Below are 11,992 nucleotides of genomic sequence, written 5' to 3'. Positions count from 1 at the left end.
TCTCTGTTTCTATGTGTTTTGAAGACAGCATATGTACAGGACTGTATGGGTGGATGAGTGTCTATATGTGTTTGTTAGTGAGTGAATGACTGTCTCACTAGTGTCTTTATCAGTAACTACATATGTTTTAATCTAGTATATATGAATATTGATGTATATAAGTGAGTATATGTGAGAGTAAGAGATTGTAAGAGTTCCTGTTTAAATAAGTATGTGTTTCTATAAGTGATTGTTTAAGAGAATAAATATGTGTAATTTTAAATAGAAGTAAGGTGGAAGTGTGTGTATAACTCTATATTCAAATAAATGGATGTCCAATAGTTTATTTGCACGTGTGAATATGTGTGTGAGTAACTTTTGGATGAATGTCGGTGTGTAACAGGATGTATAGGTGTATCACTTCATATGATGAGTGAGTATATGTATGAGTGACTATATAAAACTATTGGTGAATGAGTGGATGTGTATATAGATAGTGGAATTACTGAATTGCTTGTTGTAACTGATATAGGTATCTCCATTTTTTTAAAAATTTCAGTTTCTATTTTTGAATATGTGTCTCAAGGGTTACATTATAGTGAAAGGAGGTCTGTCACTATGTCACAAGGATGGTGTCATGAGTGATGTCACTGACCATGTCATGAGTGATGTAATATGTGATGTCATCAGCAGTGCATTGCACGCGCAAGTTATAGTGAGTCCGACTAACTATAACGTGTGAATTTCAATGGTTTTATATCAGTAAAATTTCCAGCTAACTATAACTGGGGTCAAACCTATGGTTTTTTCAGTGAATTTAATAGGTTTTTTAAATGCTAATTCCTAACTATAACTGGTGTGAAACCTATGGTTTTTTCAGTGAATATATATATATATATATATATACATATATATATATATATGTATATATCTATGTATATATATATATATATATATAGATATACACACATTCAGTGGTGGTCACCACTAGTTAGATATAGTTATAGGTAGATGTAATTTATAGTTAAGTCTACTCTTCCATAGAAAGGCGTTTGTCGCTTTGTTATGAACTTTGGCCCTGTTTCTCTAATCTTTACAAAACTTTCCCCAAAAAGTTCATACACGTCAGCACCTTCCTGAAAAAGTTTCAGTGTGATCTATCGTGAAAAATCGGGGCCCAAAATTCAAACTCTACATGCCCGATCGAAACAAGGGCTTTTTAAAAACTGTGTAATTGTTACTGCTGGTATTTTAATAGGAATTGCGAGTAACTGTTTTTAGTTGGCTGTTACATTACACATTTCTTTGTACAAATGAGACATAACCTACCTCAGATTAGGCTGCTTCTCCCCGGTCCACCGCAGAATTTGGTCGTTTGAGTGGAGGGAGAACAGCGCTACTTCCTGTTTTGAGAGGCATGCCTGGCTGGTTCTCCCCGGTCCACTGCGGCGTTTGGGTGTTGAGTCAAGGGAGAATAGTGCAATTTCCGGTTATGGGAGGTTGGCGTTTTAGGGACCCCTACCCCTATAAAACCAGATGTCCGGCCAAATGTACAGCGGACGCGCGGTCAAAAAAAGGGCTTTTTAAAAACTGTGTAATTATTACTGCTGGTATTTTAATAGGAATTGTGAGTAACTGTTTTTAGTCGGCTGATACATTATGCATTTCTTTGCACTAACGACTTCCGGTTTTGGGAGGTTGGTGTTTTAGCGGCCCCTGCCCCTATAAAACCGGATGTCCAGTCAAACGCGCATGCCGAAGGCACACCAAAGGCAAGCCCGTCTGTGCCTGTCAGCGTTCCGGAGGCGGCCAGGGCGGGAAATGCCGCCGGTGTCACTGCTCCTCACGGTAAGCATATTATTTATAGTAGTTCAGAACTTAGGATGTCTGCTCACATATCGGACTGTCACAGCCATATTGAGCCAACTAGGGACAGTATCAACCTTCCGTGCAATCTATGCAATTGGACAACTACAACATGCATGGACAGAAATACTGCAGCCAATGTTACGGGAACAGACACAACTACCTTAATGTCAGGGACTAGAAGGCAAGAGAGTATTAGAGTCTTCTTACTCAATGTACGCTCTTTAAACAAGAATGATCAACATATACTAGACCTTGTACAAGAGTCCAAGCTGGACATTCTATTTCTGACTGAGACGTGGCTCACAGAAACATATAATTCCACAATAGCAACAGCTATACCTCGAAGCGATTCCATCCTGAGAAGGGACCATACCCAGGGGAAGGGGGGAGTTGCAATATTTACCAAGAATGACATCTCAGTAAAGACAATCCCCATGGATGAGATAGATGGGGTAGAGTGTCTCTGCTTTCACTGTACACACTCCACCCATCAATCTCTGGAGGGAGTTTTAATTTATAGACCCCCTGGGCATGCAGGGACATTTTTGAGATCTGTTTCCAACCTACTCGAGCCGCTAACCCCCAGATTTAAAGACTTCTTGGTTCTAGGAGACCTTAATGTCCATATGGAAAATCCAGACAGCTCGGATACCATTTCACTACGTGAGATCCTTGAGACCATGAACTTATCCCCTATGTGTCTCTGCCTACCCATGATAAAGGCCACACCCTAGATAAAAAAAATTCAAATTTTACATTACAAACAGAGGCACCAATCCCCTTAGTCTGGACAGCTTCTTGATAGGCTTGAAGATACATAAACTAACGAAATCCACACATAACCTGGAGAAGCGGCCACCTTTTACATCCAGACCCTTCTATAAAATCACCCCTGAGGCCCTGAGCATAGAGCTCGCTTTACATCCCCTCTCCATTAGTGGTAATATAGATGATGACGCTGTTAACCTTAAGAACTGGATAAAGCAAGGTATCTGGACACTTGCCCCTTATATCTCACAACCTTGTAAACCAACAAGACAATCCTCGCCTTGGTTTAATGAAGCCCTGAGGAAATGCAAGAGCTCCTGCAAACTCTTGGAAAGAATGTGGAGGAAAAACTCTAGCGCAGAAAGTAAACAAATATATAAAAAGGCGCTAAAGACCTATCACAATAGAACCCTTCAGGAAAAGAAAATGCTCTTTTCAGCTAAAATTGAGGCTTCCGGGAACAAGAGTAAGGACATTTTCAATATTGTGAAGCATTTCTCCTCTCCCAAAGCAGCTGTCACCAAATGCACTTGGTCGGATAACTGGTTTAGCCAGCTAGCATTGTTCTTCCATGAGAAAATCTCTGGTATCCAAACATCACTTCCAGATTCTCATTTACCCCCTGCCCTCATTCTGGCAAGAATATGTGGGAGTTTTATATTTGGGGCGGCGGGGCCGCTTTGGCCAATGGACGTGCGCAGCACTACCGAGGTAGTGCTTGTGATGGCCACTGGCCGATGCGCGCACGCAAGGTGTTAAATAAATATGAATAAATAAAAAATATTCATCAATGTAGTACAATTAAATTACTAATTACTTCCCACCCTATTCCCCCATAAACGCACAACCCACTATGGAACTCAAAAACACAACATTTAATTAAAATAAAATTAATAACTACTAAAAACTGAACATATATTAAAAACATAAACAATACGTATACAAAAAATCACATATATTTAAAATATATACTAAAATACATAACACTATTTAAAAAATTGATACTTTAAACAACTATACTTTTGCAAACTATAATAATGACTTCTATATTTTTAAAATCAATATTTCTTACCTTAAAGTCGAAATTCTTGACCACGATATTCTTGCTGTCGATATTTCTGAGTCACGATATTTAAAACTCCATATTAGTGTAAGCTGACATTTCCAACTCAATATTTTGTCTGAATATCGGCAGCTAGATGTTGGTCCACTGATTGTGCTTTTTGCGATTTGGTGTATATTTAGGTTAAAAAATAATTTTATATTTTGGCAGATGGGTCAATGAGAGTCTAGAAAAACTCTTGTGGGAGCGGTAGTTTAAAAATACATCATTTTGATTGGCTCAGGAAGCTTTATGTCCGTTGGACCATTGTGGTATCTTCATCTATACCATGAATTCTTTGTCCTCTCGCTCCTGCGAAGCCAGACTCCTGCGAGTGCTCTGATTGGCTGCCAGCAAAATGAGAAAAAAGTTGCTGGCAGCAATTGCAGGACTCTGGGACTTAGTACCCTGTCCCGACTTATAAAAATAATGAAGATATATGGGGGCAGGATAGGGATAGACACTCAAGTTTCCATGGGGGGACCCACAGGGTCCCTTCCTGGGGCCAATAAAGAAATGAAATTGGCAACAAATTCAAAATTGCTGCAATACTCTTGCGGGATCAAAAAAAAAGCGGGTCAGGCTGCATATATTTTAGAAACCTCAGGGAGCCTGTACTGTGTTCATAAGGGGAGGAAGGCTGGGTGACCCTCCCTCCCCTAACATGTTTTTGGAGAGGGGAGCCACGCAGTCCCTTCTGTGAACCTCAAGAGGCACTAGGATGCCTCCTTTCGGGACTGAAATTTTGGAAACTGGGGTGAAGGGGAGGGGGGCTTTGTGGTCCCCCTCTCCAAGCCTCTATCAACCCTGGGGACCACACCCATGGGCTCAAAAGTGTTCAAAATGGGGAGGTGGGGCACATTGCCTGACTCCTTGAACAGTCAATTGCCTGGAGATCCCATCACCTGGGGCTGGCTCTTATGCTATATCCTTTAGGGCCTACCCCAAGGACATAGCAGTTTCCCTGCCTGCAGCAGCTCAAGCAGGAAAACCTTTGTTTTCTCTCGCTTGGTGGTAGTATTTTCAAAATTCCTGCTTAGCCCGAGCAAACAATAAATTCACTCCCAGCTGGTGGGAGCTTAAAAAATGCTTCAGCCTGCTGAGAGCAGATGTTTCACCTGTTTCCCTGCCTGCACTGAAGTGGCCAGGGAAACACAAGAAAATATTTCTTCTGCCTGCAGGGAGCAGCATTACTATTGTTGGGGAGATTGCATTTACCTATGGTAATGAAGTATTCTGTAACAAAAGAGCAAAAACCTATCCAAAAGTGTCTTGAGCCCTGAGCATGATTTGGAGAGTGGCAAGGTTTGTAGTCAAAAAACAAACAACACCTTTTTTACCTGCCATAGAAGGTGAGTCGTTAACAAAATTTAACAAATAATCAATTCATTTGTTTATAAACAAAAATAAAAGGGTGGGTGCCACGACTCAGCCTTGGTGAACTCCTTTGGCTACATTGATTTTCAATGTTAGCTCCCATTTGGGGCCCCACTGGATCCTTGCACTTTTCACCTTGCAAATGCATAATTATGTTCAACAGATTGCCCAGGAGGTTCATGTCTGCTAACAAATTCCACAGCTTCATTCTTGGGACAATTTCGACTGCCTTAAATAAATCAATGTAGGCAACATACAGAGTGCCACGTCCTATATAAACTGTCTTTCATTTAGTCACAAGCAGCCTAATTACCTGATTAATGGTCACTGTCTTTGGCTGAAATCTTGCTTGGAGTCCTCTATCAATGATATAATATTGTCCCATACCTTGCTTGCAGAACATTTTCCGCAAGTTATCTAATAGACATCTAGGGCGGTGGTTGCTCAGAGCAAATTCTTTTTTTTGTCATATATACCCATTCAGTACTTTAAAAAAGATGGCATTAAAATCCATATATCCTTTTTGTACTTAAAAAATAATATTCAAAAGATGCTTGGGTTGGGTGTGAAAACATTAAATTTTCAAGTAAATTGGACCATTAATTTGCAGATCCTTTGCAAATTCAGAAATACATAAACAAAAAATCAAAAATTGCTTCACATTGGACTAGGTAGCTTTTTCTTCCATTGTCCATTGCAAATGAGTACATCTGGCATCCGATTCACAATCTGCCACATTCTGATTGGAAGGCCGTGAGCTGTGTCTTGCGGGAGATAGCCAGAAGGCCTAGTCTTTGGCCTCCGCTACCCAACCCTGCTCAGGCTGAATGCTTCTGCTCCACACAGTGTTCACAATGAACAACTATGCTGGAAAGCAGGCTCTGGTCTATGGCCATAACCTTCTTTTTTTCTTCCTTTGCATTTGTTTGAATCCACAGATCCAAAATGTGGTCCGTTGATCCTGAGCAATCTTCATAGCTTGGGGCTCCAGACTTCTGCAAGTTTCACTGAACGGTGCTGGTTCTGTGGTCCTGGAACTAGATCTGCTAGATCTGGTACTGGTCACTGAAGCTTACATGAGTCTGTGGCGCCAAGAGATCAAGTTCGCCCTGCATCTGTGTACCCAATATTGGATGTGTGACATCAGTGACAAAATCATTTTTAAAAAATAAATTTTAAGCATATGGGGATCCTCATCCATGGGGTTGGGGAACAGGTTGTGCTCACCCAGGCTCCTTATCCTTTCATATTTAGCAGAAACTGGGGACTGCATCCCTGAGTCCTGTAATGGTGGCCACAATACCATTTTCCTAATGTTGCAGCCAACTAATCAGAGAGCTTCGAATTTGCAGATCCAACTTTGGATCTGTAAGTCTGAAAGACTGAAGAGAGAAAACGCTTCCTAAGCTGAGGGGATTCATGTATTTTTGGATCATCAGAAATCCATTGATCTGTGAATATCTGTGCATTAATGGTCAAGATATCTCTAGAGCTAAATCTATTTATTCCCAACATTATTTGAATGCTAATATCTGAAAAGCGACTGAAGAGATTTACCCCTAACCAAAATAAGTGCGTTTCTTGAGTAAAGTTCTACCTTTATGATACGTTTGGTCAAATATTTTTCAGCCACTCTTCTGTATCAAAGAGCTAGACTCCTATGGGAATAAAAATGGAAAATAGCTCTTTAGGACAATCAGTATTTTTGCCCTAAAAAAATAAAAGTGAATGTAAGTTTTTTGGAAAGTTTTTTGCAGATCATAAAATGGAGCCAACGTTTTTCGCAAAACAGAAAATGGCAAGCTTTTTGACCAATCCCTGCTGTATATGGTGACAGACGTGCACTACAGGACTTGGACACTCTTGGGTTGGGGGGGGTGTTGAGCACCGGGCTTGGACAATAGTGAGTGCAGTGGGATTGGCAGCCTCAGTAGTTTGCACTATGGCCAGACCCAGTGATCAACCATTGAGGCCTTGCACAGTGGGTTTTGACCTTTGATGGTGGTTTGGTTGCTAGGCATGGCCAAAGGCCCAGTGACCATTCCGTGCTGTACACGGACAAAGGCCTATGCTGGCACCACATGTTGGGTTAATTGTTGGGACTGGCCATAGATGAAGCTCTTTCGCCAATGCCCATGCCAATGCCTGTACACGGACAAAGGCCTATGCTGGCTCCATACGTCGGGTTATTTGTTGGGACTGGCCATAGATGAAGCTCTTTCGCCAATGCACTCACCTGAATGCCATGAACAGCACATAATATTGCTCTGAAAGTCTAGCTCATAATGCCATAAGCAGGATGGGATGTTGCAGCTCGTTGGTTGTCAGAAGGTTTTGGTGGTGATGAAATGGATGGATAGCCTCAATGCTCCATTGTTATGTTATGTTATGTTATGTTATTATGCACTTGTAGAGCGCGTTATCACCCAGGGGTATCTAAGCGCTAAGCTTTCAAGTTATTTGACGTATGACGACATATGCAGCACTACACACAGACTTGCACTACTAACCAAGCTAAACAAGCTTGGTCATCATGGCATGTTGGGCACTGGGCCTGTGCAAAAATAACGGTATGGATCAGCACAATGGTCAGTGGTTAGTTCAAAAACTATTAGTGCGGTTCGAATTGGAGCGAGCACGGTGTGTAAACTAAATGAATACAGTATGCTGGGTCATGTAACTCAAACACAACAAAGTAGGTGACTCAATTGTGTGGTAAAATAAAGTGTGATGCGAGTTTGTCAAATTGTTTTTGGGCAACAGTTGTGTTTCACAATATTGAATGTTATTGTTTGTTGAGAAAGCCTTATTTGGAACTAAAGGTCTACCCGCCTGAGTGCAGCCGGTACTTGAGTTTAAACCAGTAATTTGCTCTGTGCACAGTGCTGCATCAGCCTCGAAAGTGGGATTCAAGTATAAGTTCACTGAGCGGTTTCACTCTGTGAGTCAATGAAAAGAAAGTATATTTTTTCCGTCTTCAGAATATTTCTATCAACATTTAATGGAAGTATATTAACAAATTAATCACAGTGCATTTCATACTAGACATATGAAAAACCTATTCAAACATAAGCCTTTATGAGAAGCAGTCAAGTCTTTAATCAGGAGCAACATTAAAAAGCTCCAATAAAAGGTGGGTCAAAAAAGATATAATTTCAGATGTTAAGTGAATTAATAATTTGCTCAAATCATCTGAAAATATAATTAGTTATCGCCAATCTGCTGCTCTTCTGCTGTAAAAAATATTTTTTTGCCAGTAGAATCTTTGTTCTCTATCCGCGCTTGTATTAGCACAGTCCTCAAAGTTGCCTTGATTGAAGAAATAAAAGCGAAAAATATCTATGTAAAACCACTGAGTAAACCAGCACCAAATCATCCATGTACCATGGTAGAATATTACTGCCATGCATGGTTAGCTGCAGTTGCAGCTTGTGCATGCCACTCACCAGTTTTTGCAATGGTTTTTTTAATGCGGTTGTTGTTTTTTTAATGCTATGGGACATTTCTGCACAATCTGCCATTAGTAAGAAATCATAGCGTTTGTTCTTTAGTCGTCTTTATATTATCAGAGACTATTCCTAGGTATGGGAATATCTCATGCAATATCATCACAAATGATTTCTGATTATTAAACTAAGCTCACCATGATTCTCTTGTGTAGGATATTCCTGATATTCGTGAGTGCGTGCACTACCAGCATTGCTGCACTCAGCGGGGAGTACAGCAATGCTGACTGCTCGGGAAGCCTGGGCATGGCTCCACTTCATCTGGTTGGTCTCTCAAGGCTGCTGATTGATTGGCAGGATGGTTCTCAATGTGGCTATGCAGTTTGTCACAGAAACAGGCATATACAGATGGAGGGTTCCAGAATATCAGCATTAGCAAAGCCAATATATCTGGCTTTAATGCAGCTAAGCACAGGAATTCACAAATGCTGTTTACACATGTTGCATGCAGAAATTCTGTTTATTGCACTAAAGCAAGCCTATTGGCTTTGCTATACTTGGAACTAAGTATCAAAAAAGTAATGTATATTCTTATAGAATGCATACAATTGATTAGGAACCAAATATGTCAAGCAGCTTGTGATGCCTAGGTGTCCTTTTCAGATATTTAAGTCCTTTATGAGGGTAGCATTTTCTGGGAGGTTGAATCACACATTAACTACCCAATAGAAAATAAATACTTCTCTGGATGAAGCTAAAGTGTACTCTAGGTATACCTGAACGAATTGACAACTACAGGTATATCAGACAGCTGTGTTGTCAAGCCAGGCATAGAAACGGAATATACAATTGTGATTGAACTGCTATTAAAAGACACAAACCAGAGAGGAGAGAAATGACATAGAGAAATCAGGGGCATGAAATCGGCCACTTTGGGCTCCGATCAAATTCCAAGAAATTATTTTAGGCAGTTGAGCAATGCTCTTGGGCTGTTCAGAGAAATGTTGATAAACATGTTATAAACATCTAGAGTGAGCCTAACAGATACATCAATTGTGCTCTGTCTTAGAAACTCTATACACATTTCAAAGACTCCAGAAAATGCCAGAATTTCGATCAATCTTTTTTTATTTTATTCAACTGGTTCCTGTAAACAGAGAAAATGACATACTTATTTATTTCTCAGAAGATGGCTCTGAAATTCGAACTCTACCATACAGTCGCGCTATATTGTTATCACTAAGCAAGTACCCTCACATTTGTTGTGCCCACTGAGAAGCAGGTAAAAGGGTGTTGGTAGCATGAGGTTGAGTAATCATCTGTAGGAGCAGTGGGCACATTTATCTTGTTGGGCGAGTTTATCAATTCATCAATCACCATGAGTTGGAAGGAGATGAAAGTTGTAGCAGTGGTTGCAGGATGGGAAGATAGGAAGTCCCACAAGTTGGGATGACATGTCTGATAAGAAATGTAGCAGATCTTCACAGAGTTGTTAGGCCAAGCAAGCAGTGGTGTCGTGAACCCCTTGCTTTGTCAGCTGGAGCGTGGGTGGTGTTAGTGGGGTTTCCTATTAGGCATAAGACATTATTTCACACACACCAGTTCTTTTAAGAGATGAGACCGACACACTGGACTGCCTGTGCCATCTCGTAACTGTTTGCACAATGCACAGTTGCTTCTTGGGGTCTGTAGTCCTTAGGCTTATTGCATCTTATTGTGAGAGGCCTGTTTAGGACTGCAACTCCCTTGTCTCCTTTCCTAAGCACGTGGCTGGGGGTGCAGGGTACATATTCCTATCGGCTGCAAGAGCGGTGATGTAAGCTGCTCTCTGACGTTTTGCAGGAAACCAGACACGCAATTGACTTCTGTTCGCACTTGGCACCTAGGTGAAAGGTCACTCAATATTAATTGTTTGGCACCTGGGTGAAAGGTCACTCAATATTAATTGTCTGGCATTAGGAGAGCAATTCTTAACTGTACACTTTATCTCAGTTGTTAAAGGGGCCCGCTGGAATCTTGGTAGCTTTTTGCATAAAACCTAATGAACAAATCCACATTAAATCTGGTCAAAGGAACTACATGAAAGTGGCCCGCTATATTTAAGTCAGGTTGTGAAAGCATTATTTAGCCTGCTGCAAAAAGTAGAATACAGAACAATACCACTAGCTATGCAACTCGTTTTGGTACATCCAAATGAGCAGGTAGTTGCTTCCTTTAACATATTGGTCCCAGTATGTTTCCCCTTACATATTCCTCTCCCAATATTTCCCTTTCCTAACCCGTTCTCCCTCTGTTTTATGTTTCTATCACCAGAGAGCTAACCTCATTGGATGGATTATAGTAGCTCTGTCTTGGTGCTAGGTTGAAGAACATCTCACTTAAAACTGTTCTTGATGCTTGCCTAGCTGTGAATAGTCCAGAAAGATTTGCATCAGTCCCTATTGTAACAGTGTTTTGCACCAGATGAAAAAGTGAGTTAAGCAGATTGAGTAACAGCTTATACAATGTATCACATTGTTGGCCTGTGAATAATTCTACATATGTAATACGTTTTTGAATAACATGAACCATAGTACATGATGGCCCTTTTTGTTTTAAAGTATGAAACACATGATTTAATCCCAGTTGTGCTGCATTTAAAATAAGAAATATCGCAAATTTAGCAGTTTTATGCAGTGGCATTAGAGCCAGACTTGTTCGGCATTTTCAGGCAAGTTATTTGCTCAGAATCACAAGATCTTGAGCAGAGGTTGGGATTCAAAGCTAAAACCTAGCTACCCATATCCAAAGTCAACAAGAACCTGGTTTACCAGTTGCAAACTTTGCAGCTCTTGCCATTAGACAACATCTTGAAAAATCCGATGTCCCATTACTGGACTGTAATGGCAAAGACAAGGTAAAAACAATGGATTGGAATGCTACCCAGACAAAATTGCCAGTAGCTAAAATTATATTTTAGCTTCGGGGGAGGGGGGGTGTTTGGGGTGTGACTCTACCAAAAATACATTGCAAAGAATGGAAGACAAAATAATGACATTTGATATTAAAGGGAGAGAGCTAGAGAGGGAATGATAGTCATATGATGGCTGAATTTCAAAATATTAAATCAGATAACCTGGAATCAATATCAGCTTCCCAGCTTATCCAGATTGTGTGATCCTAGACACACATTTTATTACATAAGGCTCCTTTTCCTTTATTATCCCACAGAAGCACTATATACTAAATACTTGAGCTTAGAATGTGCGCTGAACAATCACCTTTTATATTTGATTTAACAGACTGTAATGTTGCTCCTTCTATAATAGGAATCTAGGCCAAGTATATGGTTTACATGAGTACTGACTTGTCTCATAGTTCATTATTGGCATTGTCACTGAAGGGAAGAGGGTGAACAAGCCATAAATATTTCTAAAAATGATCAGTTTTAATAAATGTCTGTCTGTGCAGT

The sequence above is a fragment of the Lissotriton vulgaris genome, chromosome 11 (assembly GCF_964263255.1).
Source record: "Lissotriton vulgaris chromosome 11, aLisVul1.2, whole genome shotgun sequence".
NCBI lineage: Eukaryota > Metazoa > Chordata > Amphibia > Caudata > Salamandridae > Lissotriton > Lissotriton vulgaris.
The sequence above is the reverse complement of the archived record's forward strand: the minus strand, read 5'-3'. Positions refer to the sequence as shown.